Genomic DNA, 17129 nt, shown 5'->3' with positions numbered 1-17129 from the left:
AGCTGAATAAACTATATGGATGTCAGGGACCTATACACCGTTATCACTGAATCCACACTAGGGCTTTTACTGGTATAACTAATAAGCCCCTCAACCATAGTAAGACTTTTTAAAGTGTAGCTGAGCCCTAAGAAATGTTATTGATGTAGGAAAGATTCATGAAGGTATTCCTTATGAACCTACATCTATATCCACCAAGTCAATGGCAAAATTTGTCACTGGCTTCAGTGGGAGCATGATCAGACTCACTGTGGTATATTTCCTGTGTTATGGGATTATGTCATTTGATAATGGGGCTGAGATTTTCTGTAAGTGCCCAAACATAAGGATATATTAAGAGAAATGTTGGACTGTTGATGGGATGTTTTCATCAAGTTGGGGAAATAATCAGATAGATCAAAGGAAGGGAAACAGTCAGCAAGTTTTATTTGTAGCCGTGAGATATAAAAAATGGATATAGTTCCTCCCAACTACATGCTATCAATGTAGTCAGAGCAATATTTTTAACATGCACTACTCCTAGCGGGCTTAGCTAGTGCTTTTATTATAAACAAAAGGCTGAATTCTGCCTGCATTTGCTGTAAGAGCTGATAGAGTTGCACCATTTACACTAGGTCTGAGTTAGGCCCAAAGACTATGAGACCATTTTAAAAGGGTGTAATAGTACATATTGTCAGATATGAACAGTGAATTTGAGTGGCTCAATTTCAGGGTGTCCAGCATTTAAGACCTTACAGGGGTCTGATTTTTCAGAGAATGGTGCTAAACACTTTATGAATATCAGGTCCCTTTAGGGTGTTTCAGCTTGGGCACCCAAAAATCACTATTGAAAATCGTGGTTCAAACACTAGGCACGACTCACACTGTGGGAGCTCCTGTGAAAAACATCCAAAATATTTTACATGGGTTTTTTTGTTTTGTTTTTTTAAGACCCACACCAGTTAGGAAAAGGATGGTTCAACCATATGAAGCTGTGGTAACTAAAAATCAGTCACATCAGTAAAACATTCTGTTCAAAACACTCATGTTAAATAAGTGCTATTTTTTTAAAAGGGATTTCAGAGAACATCTCAGTAATTTGCAGTTTCAATAATAAATAATAAGCTACCCAAATATCTGGCTTTCCCCAGACCCTGGACATGATTGCACTAGTTCCAAATGTATATTCAAATGAGAATGGTGACCGCTTCATTGTGACTGATTCCTGTTATTTAGCCCTGTTCTCTTAGGAAAAAGAATAGATAATATTCAGTAATTCTCCCATCTGTTTTTTAAATGACCCGGGTTTATACTTTTTTCAGGAAGATTTTTTTTTAAATAGACTGTTCCAACTACTCAGAATTTACAATATCTTTTTGACCTTTGTTTCAAATTTTCTCTTAATTTCTATGTATGTCTTTAACCTCATCTATGAATATTTGGTTATATAAGAGTCACCGTACCTGTTAAGACTGAATACCAACATCACTAATTAGGATAAAATATGGAAAAACATGATCAAGTGACAAAACCCAAGTTTTGAGGGAAGGGCTAGGATCGACCTATAAATGGATAACTGCTCTTTCAAAAAAAAAAAAAAAAAAAAACCATCTAAAATATGAATATTTGGTGGAATTGTGTGACTTGTACATTTCTGAGCCTACAATCCAAATGTGGAACTTTGCATTCTTTAATGGGGGATGGACAGATAGGAGATGTGCATTTCAACTATCTCCACCTACCAATGGGACAGGGTGTGTCTGACCCTGATGACACTTTGCCTGCTGACAGCTTCGGTTTGTTTTCTCCCTGTCTGACCACACTAAAGGGAGAGCCATAGCAAACTAAGTGCTACTCTACAGATCCACCAATGAGGGGATTTTTGCCCATATAAACTAGCCACTTGGCTATTGGCTACAGCTGGCTGCTAATCACAATTCTTTAGGTGAAATCCATTCTCAGAAGCAGTGGAATATCTGATTAGGCCTTCTGAGCTGCCTCTTTTTTTCAGAGTATCTCTGATTCAGTCTGGGCCAAATGCCACACAGTACATGGAGATGGAACGCTTGACAATTTACATTAAGGTTTCTACTTAACATGATCAGTGGCTTTCCCACCGATGGGTCTTCTGTAACTAACCAATATCAGATAATCCTGCAAAGAATTTAAAGGGGACACACCCCAAAGTTTGCTTTTGACAGGGTGACAGGACTGTTCCTGTGAACAGTCAAACTAGTCTAGGGTGACAAGATGTCCCGATTTTATAGGGACAGTTCTGATATTCGGGGCTTTTTCTTATATAGGTGCTGATTACCCCACACACTCTGTCCCGATTTTTCATACTTGCTATCTGGGCACCCTAAACTAGTCATTTCTAAGAGTTAAACAGTTTGGCTGTGATTTTAAAAGCTGCCAAAGGGCTTTGGATGCTCAATTCTAATTAATTTGAATGGAAATGGAGTGTCCAAATCACTGCATCAGTTTTGAAAATCTTAGCCTTGCCGTACAGTGTGCGTTTTGACTGTCCAACTCATTTCACATACCCTGCAGTTGCTTGTCACCATATCAAGTGCAGTGAAACACCATGGACTACTTTGTATACTGAATTACTAAATTAGAAATAAAGCAGTATTGTAATTTGGCAACAGGCACAAACAACGGCTTTAAAGCAAATATGGCTGTATTACCAAATTTGCATTCAAATACTTAAAGCTAGATTTCACCCCCAAATGCACACATGCAATTATCTTTCTAGTCAATGAGAGTTCCACACATACTTTCAAGGGCAGCATTTAGCCCTTCATATTTTACCTCCTCTTGTTAATCTTCTGTATACCAATAAACAAAATGTAAAGCTACCTCTGCTTGTTCCAGTTGAAAAACTAGTTTTCTCTATTTAATCTAACCTCCTTGATTTCATGATTTTTGGAACTTCTGGTTGCTATTTATGCATTAAGAAAGTTCTTATCAATAGGACCAGAATACTACATTTTCAATAGCTACTTGTGTAACCTACTTCACTACCAGTTTTGGCACTTTTCATTTCGCAAACATCTAATTCCTCCCCTTTCTCCCCCTCCCTCCATGTCTCTGTTTCTTCTAATGAAGTTGGAAATTAATTATGCTATTTTAATTTGCTTATTAATTTGTACACCAGCCTCATAATCAGTATTTGATCATGCTTCAATTTTGCATACTTATTTCAAAATATATTAAGAATAGTGTGTATGGCTGATATTTAACATGATGTACAGAAATAATATTCCACCCAAACTAAATAAAGGAGTTCTACTTTTTTTTTTTAATCTATTTTACAGACCATTTCAAATTAAAGTTATGCTCTGATCTTGCAAGTATGGTACTTGGAATGCCCACTGACTGGCATGATTTGAGCCATGCATGTCATTTTCCACACGGCATAAATCAGAGATAGTCAACTTGAAACTTGGGCAGGAAGAAACCATTTGTAAAGAGAAAGAAATGCTACAGTTGGACATTTCAGAAAGGTGGGTGTGATAATACTTCTTCCCCAATACACAGTTCTATTCTGGATTTACCAAAAGCACCCCTTACTTAGCCATCCAGGGTGTCTGAGATTTTCATAGCTGATCTTGCTCTGAACTACAATGGTAGTGGCATGCTCCCTTAATAACAAGCATTCAAAATCTACATGGAAGGTTTATTAAAGATTTCTTGATGAGTATTGAAACCCAAACATCAAATCTTAGAAGCATAATGGTTTTCCTAACCCTACACTTATACCTATCTGTTAGGGAAGCATTACTGGCAGTGTAGTTTAAACAAGGCATAAATGAAAGCTTGGCCCAGAGAAGATCCTTCTTGTTGGGACCAAGGTCAAATTAGGGTGGCATGTTTTACTGCAACAAATCATAATGCGAGCGCCATATACTTCAGCAACAAATAGACTGGAAAACATAAAATGGGAGAATACCCTCTCAGCTAGGTAGGGGAAGTCTGTATATTTTGACTCTCTCTCTTCCCCTCTCTCTTTTCCTATACTTCTTGTCATTTTAGATTGTCAGCTCCTCGGGACTTGGATTGTCTCTTACTATGTGTTTGTGCAGCTTCCAGCATAATGGGCCCATGACCCAGATTGGGCCCTCTGGGCATTATTGTAATATAAATGATAATTAATAATAATGTGAAGCAAAGGTATGTGCTGCTTCCTCTGAGGAAAATTAGAGGCTTCTAACAACTTTAGGGACCCAATCCTGCACCTGGACGCATATGGGTGAATCCCTATGCTCACACAGAGCCCCACTGAAGTCACTGTGGCTTGTGAGGAATCAAACTGCACGGATCCAGATGCAGAATTGGGCCCTAGTCTGTTATTCAGTGACAATTAGGCCAAAAATGCCTTAGTTTCCCAATGTATAATCCTCTCTCTAAGAAAAATCACTGTCGCATATTTCATTGCCTAGCCGGCTCAAAGACCATCTGTGGAAAGCAAATCCAACCTGGCTAAACCCAACAATACAGTTTCAGCAACCTGGCGAAAAACACTACTGGGGGAGACTTCCTTCTGAGGCTTTTGCTGTCAGACTTTGGATCAGAATCTCACACGAGTTTAACTCCACTGACTTTGGTAGAGTTACTCCAGATTTAAACTGGTGTAAGTGAAAGGAAATCTAGCCACCCTGCTTCTCCTCTACCCCAGGTTCATCTGCAAATCTCTTGTGATGACATCCTCATATGTATTGCTTTAACAACCACAAAAATCCCATACACACAAAAATAGCATAAAAAGAACACAGGCTGGAGAAAGACGACTGACTATTCCTCTGCAAGAGACATAATCCTAACTATTATCATGTGATGTGTATTACCCAGCCTCAAGAGCTCTTGCTAGCAGTGTGGGTAACTCCTGACAAAGTGGCATACAGACACAAATAAAACTGGAGAACAAATGAGACCTATGCCAAAGCATATTCTGAAAGGTCTTGATGGAGCTCGTTGAAAATATTATGTTGCAGAGACTGAAAAGGCCTGGGTTCAAAGACCTCAATGCAACAGCAGCATGGTGTATTTAGCAGTCCTACTCTACCAGGGCACTGGTAGTTTGTGTGCGCCTAGGGTGACCAGATGTCCCGATTTTATAGGGACAGTCCCGATTTTTGGGTCTTTTTCTTATATAGGCTCCTATTACCCCCCACCCTCGTCCCGATTTTTCACATTTGCTGTCTGGTCACCCTATGTGCGCCTTCTTCATTTGTACCCTTGTATGGCCTTGATTCTGCTGTCACTGACATTAATAAGAGCAGGATCAGGCCCTCCACAGTCTGCTCCTGCTTTCATTGAATTTGGTGGAAGCAGGATGAATCCTTTGGCATACATTCTTTCAGGCATACTGGGTGACATGGAACTTTCAGTTACACTTGTGCATACACAGAGTAACTCCATTACAGTGACTGGGGTTATTCTGGTTTTACAAAGGTGAAGCTGAGAGCAGATTCTGACACAGCCTGTCATATTTATTACCTTTCAGAAAAACAGGCACTGGAGGAGATGCACCTTCCCGTTCACTTGCAAACCAGCAAGGGAAGGGGGAGACAAAAACTTGTTAAGATCCATAGCAAAGACAGACCGACATTTTTGGTCTCTCGACTCTGAATTAAGCTCTACAGATCCCATCTCATGGAAACCCACTGAATATATATTTTGCTGAATGAGGCCCCTGATTGTCACAGCCCTTAGTGACATTACAGACCAGTGGAGTGCTACTTCATATTTTCAAAGTGATTTTTTTCACCTGTGTAGAACTACATCACTTATAAAATCTCTTCCACCAAAATACTATTGGAAAAGGCTTCTTCTTATAAAAAAAATTCTATATCTCCTAAGCAACTAACAATCTGAATCTACTCTTATAAAGTTCAGTTAGCTTTCTTTCCCCTGCTAATGACTAAGTTTTCATTGCATTAAACTTTCTTGCAGGCAGAGGTACCCGAAGCCAGTATATTTTCACATGTTGAATTGTTGAAGTTTCCTATTCATACAAAAAAAAAAAAATCATATGGACCTGCTCTAACATTATGCATATCTATGCTAGAGAAGAAGAAAGTAGAAGTGCTGGAAACTCTGTCAAAAGTGTGTTTTTTTCTTTGTTCATTAATCTCTTATGTAACTGAGTTTATAAATATTAAAAATAATAAAGCACCGCTATCATTGTGAGCGCACACTACAAATAGGTGCATTTATTTTTCCTCTCCTCCAAGAGAGCTTTTATTTTAAATCAAAGCGAACATATCCTCAGTCAAGAAGTAGTAACCAGCAAATCTGAATATCTGATATGCTGAAATATGTTTACTGAGCTCAGAAGTAAAAGTTCAAATTGCTAAATCACCTTTATTTACCAAAATATGGTCATATAGCCAAAGTAGCTGCTTCAGGAAGTTATACGTTTCATATTAAAGTTAATGCTGATTTAAATTAAATAAATTATAAATATTAACATAATTTCATTGTAGGGGAGGGTGAGTTTTAGTACATTTTGTTTCTTTTACTACCACATGCCTGCAAGGCAACATCTTCTAAAACTTGATGCTGGGAAGTAAAAAATTATCCACTGTTGGTTAAATACTGATGCACATAACGGAAAAGGCAAAAGCCTCAGGTTAATAAATTGCTGGCTATTTAGAAGTTCCTGTCCATAAATCTGACTATAATGAGAAACTTACAGCTGAATATTAGTTGCAATTTTTTTTTTTTTTTTGCGCTAGTAACTTTAAGTGAATTACTGGCAAAATAGCAAATAGACACAGCTGGCGTCCTATAAATTTAAATCCCCAATTCAGAAAGGTACCAAAGGTGTCTAACTTTAAGCATATCAGTAGTCCTACTGAAGTCAATTGGACATCTCACATGCTCAGTGCACCTGCTTAAGCAACTACCTGAATCAGGGCTTTGGAGGCAGCATGTTCCAGGGAACAGGGCACTGGTGTCGGAATAAGATCTGGATTCTGTTCTTGGGTCTACTGCTGGACTGCTTTGTGACCTTTCGCAAGCCATTTCATCTCTCTACACCTCGGTTTTCCCATCTGCAAAATGGAGATAATAATGCTGGCCCACCTCTGAGATTTATGACTACAGAGTGGTTCAAGTACTTTGCTGGAAGCACAGGTGTAAGTGCTTTTCTGAATCAGGACCTATCACTGCTAATTATTATTGTTTATTTTTAGAACAAGAACAGCAATGTGAATGCAAACTTCCCCACATTGCCTCACCAATGTGGTTCAACAGTGACTTGGTGGCTCACTCCTACAATTAGCTTAATCTTTATGCTCATTCAGTCCTGGGCTCTTCTGAAACTATCAAGGAGGATGTCAGCTGTGATAGTCTTTTTTTGTGAAATTGACAAATGTCCACTAGCAACAGAACTGAAACCATCAGCTAAACTCAGAGAGCTGGTTGTTATTGTGGACCTACAAATGGGGGTCTGAACTAATAACATTTTAATATAAAATTGAAAAATAAAATGGGTTTGAACAAGACACCACAGAAACAAACTAACTAAATAAATTATACTCTAAATGAAAGAAAGTTGACTTTTTTAGATTTACTTTCTAGAGGTAATTTTAATACCTATAATTGAAGTATTTAAATCAAGCTAAGTGGCCTATTAAGTAAAAAGGAAACATAAAAGATATTTAGAGTAATATCATTTGTAATTATGAAACATAATAATCAGTAAGAAAAACTGTGCTATAGCATGTGCACTATGTGATTTATCTACAGGTACTTCTATTGCTCACATCACTGTAATAGCCCACAAATATGAATGAGTTTAATGTTCCAACACTCCTATGATACAAGGAAATATTAATAGTCTCCATTTTACAGATGGAAAAGTGAAGCAGCAGGAGATAAAAGCCTCCATTTTCAAAAGCAGTCTCTAGTTCAGGGTGACTCAATCTTAACACTTGTCGCTCCCATTGACCTCAACTGGAACTGTGCCTGCTCAGCCCAAGGCAGCACACTGAAAAATTAAGTCAGGCAAAACCAGTGGCCACTTTTGAAACTTTCTGAACTAAACCATTTATCCTAGGTCACACAGGTAATGTGTGGCAGAAGCAGAAATTGAACCCAGATCTCCTGAGTCCCACTCCAGGGCCTAATCTATAATGCCATCCTTCCACTCTAAACCACTTTTGAATATACATGAAATCTTGAATATTATGGAGGCAATGCACTGCTAAACAGATGCCATGTTTCACCTCACAGGTGCTGGGTGAATGGATTCATAAACAAACTATATACACATGTATCTAATTACTTTGCACCGATAGATCTACCATAAAAAGTAAAACAGAGGACTTAGTTACTTTGTGGGTATACATCCTCCTTTTGCACATTATGTAAAAGAAAGATTTACCTCAATTCTGTTGGCCGAAATTTCCTATCCTCACATTGTTACATTGTGTGTTGTATGCAAGATGACAGTCACTTTCCACTCCAGTGTTGGCGATGTTTCAGTGCTGTTGTTAGTATTTAGGCCCCCTCTCCAGCAGATCACCTAGGCACAGGTATAATTTTAACCACATGAGTGACTTTAATGGGACTACTCATTTGCTTAAAATTACTTATGTGATCTGCTGGGTTGGGGTCATAGTTTGTAAGGTGCTTTGAGATCCTTTGGGATGAAAGAAAATCATTTTTATACTTAATATTTTTATCACTGATATTAAATGTAGAAAACTGACATTTAATATCTTTAATTACTCAAAGAACAACTAGGAGACATTAGGGCTTTCCTCCTGACATTGGACAGGAAGATACCTATAAATGAATGTGTCTCTCCTACAGGCCTTTTGCTGAAGGTAACTTCCATGGGCATGCAGTAGGTTTGTAATACAGGTCTTAGATTTGCTCACTAAAATATTCTGTGCTGATCAAAAACACCAAAAAGAGGATTTTACATTATTTTTAATTATGTGTTTACTTGAAACCTTATTTACTATTTTGCTCCAGTAATTCAGACAAGTCGTGTATGTTGATGATATGCCCAACGTTTGAGATTATGTGCCAGTGTCTGAGATTATTGGTCCTTCTGCCCATGGATCCTGGAGGAAACAATTCCCCACCCGTGCACCCCCACAACACCTGACTTCATTGGGAGTATTGTAGATTAGTTTGTAACTGAGATCAAAATCTGACCCTATGCATTATATTGGGATTTGTATGAAAATTGTTTACTAAACTCTGTTTAAAATCAAATTATACAGTGATTATAGCTCCTAAAACCATGTGATTAAAAAAAAAAATCTCTACTTTCATCAAACAGAAGAATTCCCAAAAGTAAATGAAAGTATCTGGTAACAGCCAAACTTGAGGAAATCTCCATTCTACCATTAACTAGATACATTTTTATATTACTTTTTCAATTTCAACAAAAATTTATTCAGTGCTTCCTTAAAGTTTCCATTACTCCCTCCTCTTCACTAGGATATTTTACTATTTCTCTGCTTCCTAATTTGTAAATACCATTTCAATGCTATTTGGAGCTGCATTTACACTGATTCTGTAAGTATGAGTAGAATTAAACTGTCCAGTTCTTGTAGAGCTGTATGGAGAACACGATCAGCCCATTATTTATGGAACAGAATTCTATGCACCCACACATCTGAATATTGTGTGGAAGCTATATATTAAGTACTAGGACCAAGGACAGTAATAGGACAATGCCAGTTATGATGTAAGGTCTCAAAGTTCTGCTCTTCCCAAAAATCCTACACCATTATACCAAATAAAGAGAAAGCCCTTTGTAGTGTACAGAATAATTATATATATATATATATATATATATATATATATATATATATATATATATATATATATATAAAAAATTCTCTGTTTACATTTGAAGTCAAATATGTGTGTGTGTGTGTGTGTGTGTGTGTGTGTGTGTTCAGCTTTGAGCAACAGTCTGGGTCCTATCAGTAAGCTTTTGAATTTTATATGCAATTTCACTTTGTAAAGACTGTTGTATCAATTATTCTGCACATAATGTGATTCTTATCAATAAGATTATAAAATCTGGTTAGCAGTTTTTGAGAACTATATTTTTCCAGTGCAACTGGTCTTGTAATAAAATTGTAATTAGTTTATTTTGTGTTAAATTTCTTTCGACATTATAGTTTATGTCAAAGGATGAAAGGCATGTATATACCCCCACTCACTACTTCCCATACAGGCTGAATTATTGGAATGTGGGTGTTAATCTCTGCAGGAACTGGGAAAAGAAACAGAATCTACCTCCCTCCAACACTCTGACAAGTCATGGGGCACAGTCTCTCTGGTGCCAGTATCCCACTAGTTAGTATTGTGGCTGCAGCCATTTCAAAAGATCCCACAAAAGCAGCGACTCCCAACAGCCTCCTTTGCCTATTTGGGATCATCACATACCTCATGTTTGCCATACAAGGGCTGCTGAAGATCAAGACTGTGTTATTAATGAGCTTTTATGAGAACTAAACTCACCTCCTAAATGTGTGTGTTGGGGTTTTTTTTAATTATATATATTCAATATTTGCAATGTTGCTATGTTTTTCCATCATCGGGGCCAAATTCAGACCACTGTCAGTGGGTTCAACTGTACTGACACTATTTGAGTTACACCCACTTATACCAGCTCTTCATTTGGCCCCACAGATTCAAACCTCTGTTTGAAACAAGTACAATATGTTGGTTCAATAGTGTCAAACTCTTCCAAAGCAAATGAACAAAAATGCTCTGGTTCCTAAAAGTACTTTGGAAATTTTAGCAATTTAATCACTAAAATTTGTCTTTCAAATTCAGTAGCTACCTGTGTTAACCAATCCCAGGAAGAGAAATGGTAAGAGATACAGAAAGCACAAGAATTACCAGGAAAGTGGGATTTGCATGTTAAAACCAAGTTAATGCCTGTCACCCTAGTATTACAACTATCCCCCAACTCCTAGAAGACAACTCTTAGATTTCTTAAACATAAGCCTCTTCATATTTTTCCCATCTCTACTGCCAGCCTCAAGTTTCACAGGCTGTATATGGTTAATAAATTTTTAGCTCACAAAGTTGCACTTTTCATATTCCAATCATTGTTTTAAAACTTTTGCCATAATTCAACTATTCTTTGAAAGCCAGGGGCTTTTCTTTCATAAATGAGCTAATACGATCCCAATACTGAGGGCCTTCTAATTTTCATGTTCATAATACTCATCCCCTTGCATTCCTAACACACAAACTTTGTAATCTGACAGTTCCCGTGGGCACCCAAAAGAAGACATGTTTTCTGAGGTGCTAAAACAAGCATCTCCTCCATGAAAAGGAATGAGAAGATAGCCTGTATCTCATTAACAACAATTACACTATTCCCCCCCTGTACAGTTTACATACTTACCCAGGAAGGCAAATGGAAATTACAGACAGAGGAAGATGAAGCTGTCTCGAAGCCTTTGTCATGTGATAGTGACCTATAAAGTATCAAATACAGGCACATCATCAGTACACCATGATTTTACAATATTGCAACTCGCCACAACGCCAACAAGAGGAGAAATTCCCAAAACTTGAAACTTGCTTCCTCCTCACACACCCCTCCCCCTCGTATAAGTTCTCCTTAAAACGGGAAGCAGGTTGACAGTCGCAGGAAACCTTAAACAGCAAACAAAAGATGCACCATGTCTTTAAAGGGCATTAGGACTGGGCAAATGGAACAAATCATCTGAGTGTGCATCAGCGGGGTGGGTTATTTTCTCTCTCTCTCACCATGAAATTTGCGATGTATCAAAATAAAAGGCAGAAAGTTGGTCACAAAAATAAACCACAATAAAGCCGAACGATTTACACAAGTGCTTTCGCTCAATCCCCAGCGTGGATAAATTCAGCGACGTAATAATAATATTAGGAAATCAGCAAGCCCAGATTTCAGGTACGAGATATACACAGGGAGAGAGAGAGGCGGCTGCAACGTTGTAGCACTGTTTCAGGTAATGCCCATTCCCCTTTTCCAGATCTAGAGAGTCCTGAAATCGCCAAACAAGCCCCTCCACCATCGCAATCCACACGGAGATTAGAGACCTGAATCCAGACAGTGTATGGGGAAATGCATTTGCAAGCCACCACCGCTACCCACCCCCTGTGCAAAGTATAGAGCCACTAGAATCCGGGCTCTGGGGTGGGGTGAAAGGAAAGGTATTAAATATGGAGAGAGGCTAGACTGACCCACGGCTTTCCCTTTTTCCTCCTGGTCACCATCAAGTTTGCATCTTAGTTACAAAATGTCGATCTTAAAGGCTGACAAGACACAGGGAGAGGGGGGAGAGAAAGAGAGAGAGAGAAGAGAGTCCATCTTGCTTTGGGGGGGGGAGGAGAGGAGCAATAATGTAATGCACAAATCTCACCCTCCCAGGGGGAAAAGTCTGCACAACACCTTTCAGGAGGGGAGGGAGGCAGGGGGAGAATGGGGGACGACGACGGGGCCGCTCCCCACAGTCCTCCAGCTTTCCCTCCCCAACGAGATTTGGTGAATCAGACTGGCAAAAAACACCTCCCTGCTACTGCTCCCCTCCTCCTCCCCGCGGGCCCGGGCGATGATCCCGCTGCTGCCACCGGGGAGGAGGTGCTGCTGCTGCTGCAAAGAGCCACATGGAGACCTAGACTCCTGTCCCTGCTCCATCTCCACAGCGTGTTAATATCGAGGAGTGGGCTGAGAAGGTGGCAAGCTGCCCCCACCCCTGCTGCGCCTAGATCTGGGACTTGAACGTGTCATTAGTAGGAGAGGCAATGGTTTCAAAGCCCCAGGCCAAGTGACCATCCTCAGCAGCCTAGCTGGTTTCTCGCCACCACCTTCCACAGGGCTCCCCCTCTTTCCCCAACACATACTCTCTCACCTCTTAAAAACTTTTAAACAAGATCCTCTCGTGAGAAGTCGCTAATTTGCCCCTCACACAGTTAAAATAAAAGCAGCAAGCCATTGCTCACAGGGAGTGGGAGAGACCCAGGCATTTTCTTTCCCCTTTCTACAGAAAAGGAAAGCAAAAAATAGCTTGTCTGTGCCTCTCACTCGCTCTGTCTCTGTCGTACATGTTGTCTCAGCTTCTTTTTGCATCGTTTCATTTTACCTTCCTCGTTCAGCGGCAGCGGGCTGTAAAAAGATATTTCTAAACACAAACCTGCTGTTTTACAGATCCCAGGATCAATGCTATTCCCTCCCTTCCTCCCCCATTGCAAACCTACACTGGCTCGGTTCTCTCCTCCCAGCCATGTAAGTTTCATACATTGCAAATAACAGAGAGAGGAGGAAGAGAGAGAAACGAGGGGGGGGGGGAAAGAGTCTGATTTCTGTAATTTACCAGCGACCCGATATCGCAGCAGCAAATAACAGTTTAACACCAATCTGGCTTCTGATGACTGAGTAACCCCCACTAAAGGCACAAACCCCCTCCCTGGGCAAATTATCTCCAAGTTTTCTGTCATCGCGACCATCCAATGTCACAACTTACCTTCAGAAATAGGACTTTAAACAGCCAAGGCCTTCCTTCCCCCCCAGCCTCTCTCTCTCCACCTTAAACTTATTGACACAACATAATCCCACATTCATGCAAAATCCTGACACAGCCTCTCTCCTCCTCCGTCCCTCCCCCGCTCCCCTTTATTCTTTCTTCCTCCCCGGCTTGCACTAGCCCCACTTTTTCTCTAGCAAATTACAACATGGGGGGGAGGAGGGAAGGAGTGCATCGCACGGATGGCTCTACCGGAAAATATAGCTTCCCAACTCTCAAAGCGAACAACTGAGCCTGGTGGTTATTGGCTTCTCTCTCTCTCTCTTTTTAAGTGACACAAAACCACAGAGAAACCTGGCCCCGAAAATAAATCAACGCACTTTTTTTCCCCACCGGCCCCTGGAATGAAGTTTCGTTTCTGGCTGCCGCGATTTCCCTGTCAAGCCCCCCACAAACGCACAGCCGGTGTGGCTGGTTTGTTGTTGTTATCCCTCCTCTCTATTTCAGCTTCTTCCCCCACCCCTCGCTCCTCCGTTGTTGCTGCTGCTGCTGCTCTTGCCTCTCTGTGGTGAGAGGTACTGGTTCAAACGCAGCCTGGCACTGGCTGGCCTACCCCTGGTGTATTTTTTTTCCTTAGGCATTGCATTGCAATTCACCTCCCCTTCCCCCCCCTCCACGCCCGGCCTTTTAACGAGGAAAGGAGGCGACAGAAACAAACCCCCTCCCCACCCAAAGTTTGAAATGAAGGCTGGGGTGAAAAGAGGGAGGAAAAGTGACTGGAAATCGTGGCAGCAGCACCCCAGGACATGTAAAGGTCTCTGCCTGCCTCCAAGTCCACCCTACCGGCTGCTGCTGCTGGAGGAGTCCTTGGGGGCTGCCCCAGTGCTGTTAAGTGAGTAATAGAAAGGAAAGTGTGTGAAGAGGGCACCTCTCCTGCCTGGATTGCGAAGGGAAAGGCTGTGGGTTGTGTGCACTTACCTCTCTGTGTGTCTGTGTGTGTGTATGTTTCAGTGGCCAGTCAGTGTTTCTCTATGTGAAAGTGAAGAGAAGAGCACTCAGCAGAGCCTCGGTTTTCACCGTACACTGCTCCACATACAGTACATGCAACCCGGAGAGACTGAAAACATTCATTTTTATATAAGGCAGCCTGCGATTGGCTCAGGGACTGAGGGACAGGTTTGCCAGCCATACAGCTGGCCTGTTACACCCAAAGAGCGAGAGACTCGCACGCACACACACACTCATATGCACACACTCACACACAAAGATCATCTCGTTTCTTTTACTAATGTTTCAGGACCTGTAGACAGCCTAGCAGGGCAGGTAGAAGGACCAGCAAACTCAGGTCAGTGAGAGCAAGGATGATCTGCACTAGTTAAAACGCTTGAAACTGGTGTCCATTGGTTGACTTGGGAGGGTTGTGGTAATAAACTACGACTCCACTGGATACCGAAGTGGGTTTTTTTATTGCCACTGTATAGTGCCCCATGGAAGAGCAATTCTTTGTGTTATGATTTGCCAGTCTGAGCTGGTAAACAAGTAGCAAAAGGCAGGATTTCAGTTGTTGCTGGTTATCTCTCTTTTTTATTTTTACTCGGGATGAATTCATTCAGAGGCCAAAACATACAGAACAGAGAAGTTCAGAAAGGCTGAAATGCATCCATATAGTCAATGACTAGTTAGTAAGTAAATACAGAAAATCAATCCCATCACACTGGTCTGAAAACAATGAAGATAAACAGTTTGCTGAAATGGTCATTTACTCACTGAACTATCAAAAGGGTTTCGGACAATAACATTGCAAAGCGATACTATGAAGGACTAGTACTGCATGTTGTGTTAATAATCTTTCTCTCCAAAAGGTGTTTCAGAGGCCTTTACCAATTTAACATAAACAGTATGTTGTTTTTTAAAATTAGTGGTTAATATGGAAACTGAAGCTGATTAAATAAATTAGGAGATTATAACAAAACAATCTACACAGCATGCCATACATATGTTCTTTCCCCTGTGATGCATGCAGTCCTGTAAGAGTCTCTCACAGATTACCATTTACATGGATGTGAAGTAAATCTAGACATTTATTTTTAATCTCAGACCTTCACAAACAAAACAACAGTATGACACCAGCAACTTTTGGTGTAACTGCATCACTGTTGCAATTGAGCCTCGAAAAACCTGCTGACACGTCTTACAACTATGAAAAGCTCCTTTTTCTGTTTAAATTAAACAAAATAATTGTAAGGAAAACATTCTCTGTAACCTGATTCACCGTATTATTGTTCATTATGTCTGATAACCTGTGGCATCTGCACTTTACTTAAGTATTTTTAAAAGACAAAATGTGTCATTTATTTTATGATTTACAGAAACTGTCCCTCAGATTGCAAGTTCTTTGGGGCTAGGATTATGTCTTCCAAGCAGCATTTGGCAAAATCATAAATAATAACTAATAGCATAAAATGGGAGTGACAGCTTCATGCAGATAACATATTCATTTATTTTTAAGATATAAGAGCGTTTTTTTATCCTTTGGTCCTCTCCACCTGCTCCCACTGCTGGGATCTTCATAATAAAGGGGTTGATTCCCCTCAACTCCCATTCCCTATTGTTTGGCCTCTCCTTGCTTTTATTCCAGTGCACCTTAGTTACAAACATTTTAAAATTAGTTATTTATTATGATGTATCTCACTAAAATGACAGAAAGTAGATTTGTAGGAGGGTATATGTGTGTAAATATATATTAATTTCTTTGTGGCTAAGAGATACACTTGGCCTTCACTGCATCACACTCTTCTTAGGAGAAGGGCAAAATTCTAAACAGCATAGTAAAACCACATACTCTTGCTCTTGTTGTAAATAAGGATGGCTGGGGACATGATAATTGAATACGAATTATACGCCAAGATTTTCAAAATTACTAGTGGTTTTTGGGTGCCCAACTTAATGTTTTCATTCTTGATTTTCAGAAAGTGCTGAGGGCTGAGAGTCATCCTCTGAAAATCCGGTCCAATTTAGGTATCTTAGGCCGGACAGTAAAAAAATCAAGGCATCCCAAATCACTAGTCACTTTTGGAAATTTTGGCCATAGTTCTTAGCACATTTGGTAATTTTCATACATAGATCTCAAAACATTTTACAAAGGTAGGTAAGCAGTATTATCTCCATTTTTACAGACGTGGAAATTAATGCATAGAGAGGTTAAATAAACTAGGCCACAGCTAAATAGTGGCATAATTGGGAATAGAACCTAAAGTTCCTATGTGCCAGTTCTAGTACCTGTACCTTATTTACTGCCTTACAGCATGGGGATTAATATTGTATCATGGCACCTTTCACTTCTTGATCACCAGTTCAAATCCAGCCAAGGTTATTACTGAACAAAATTAATTAGTGCGGCTGTTTGGTGGTGTATGTGAAATGAATTGATGATGTTGCTCCAGTTCATAATAGGATTCTACATTACAACTGGTGCCCTTATTGGCAATCTCAGCAAAGAAGCGAATCTATGTGGCCTGATTCCCCACTTGCACCTTATGTGGTTGGTCACACCTCTGCAAAATGGATGTCAAATGCTACTAATTAGAATGTAAATTTTCATCCACTTTGCACAGGTGTAAATGATTCCATAAGGTGCAAGTCAGTGGAAAA

At 40.0% G+C, this 17129-nt stretch overlaps 1 protein-coding gene across 50 annotated transcripts in view; it reads right to left on the bottom strand.

Annotated features, from left to right (window-relative positions):
- Nucleotides 1–14611, bottom strand: part of BBX (BBX high mobility group box domain containing) — a 201401-nt gene extending 186790 nt beyond the window's left edge. For 8 of the 50 annotated variants that reach the window (XM_065574292.1, XM_065574433.1, XM_065574305.1 and 5 more), the window contains exons 1-2: nt 14457–14611; nt 11375–11447 (exon numbers count right to left, since the gene is read on the bottom strand). The gene's annotated coding sequence lies outside the window, so the exon portion shown is untranslated. Of the gene's footprint in view, nt 1–8371; nt 8630–11374; nt 11448–11742; nt 12094–12198; nt 12838–12866; nt 13353–13478; nt 14420–14456 lie in introns of those variants that run through there. The other 42 variants (XM_065574287.1, XM_065574428.1, XM_065574283.1 and 39 more) reach the window with 32 other exon arrangements.
- Nucleotides 14612–17129: the final 2518 nt, after the last annotated feature.

The sequence above is a fragment of the Chrysemys picta genome, chromosome 1 (genome assembly GCF_011386835.1).
Source record: "Chrysemys picta bellii isolate R12L10 chromosome 1, ASM1138683v2, whole genome shotgun sequence".
In the NCBI taxonomy this organism is placed as follows: domain Eukaryota; kingdom Metazoa; phylum Chordata; order Testudines; family Emydidae; genus Chrysemys; species Chrysemys picta.
This window is presented reverse-complemented; position numbering and strand designations above follow the sequence as displayed.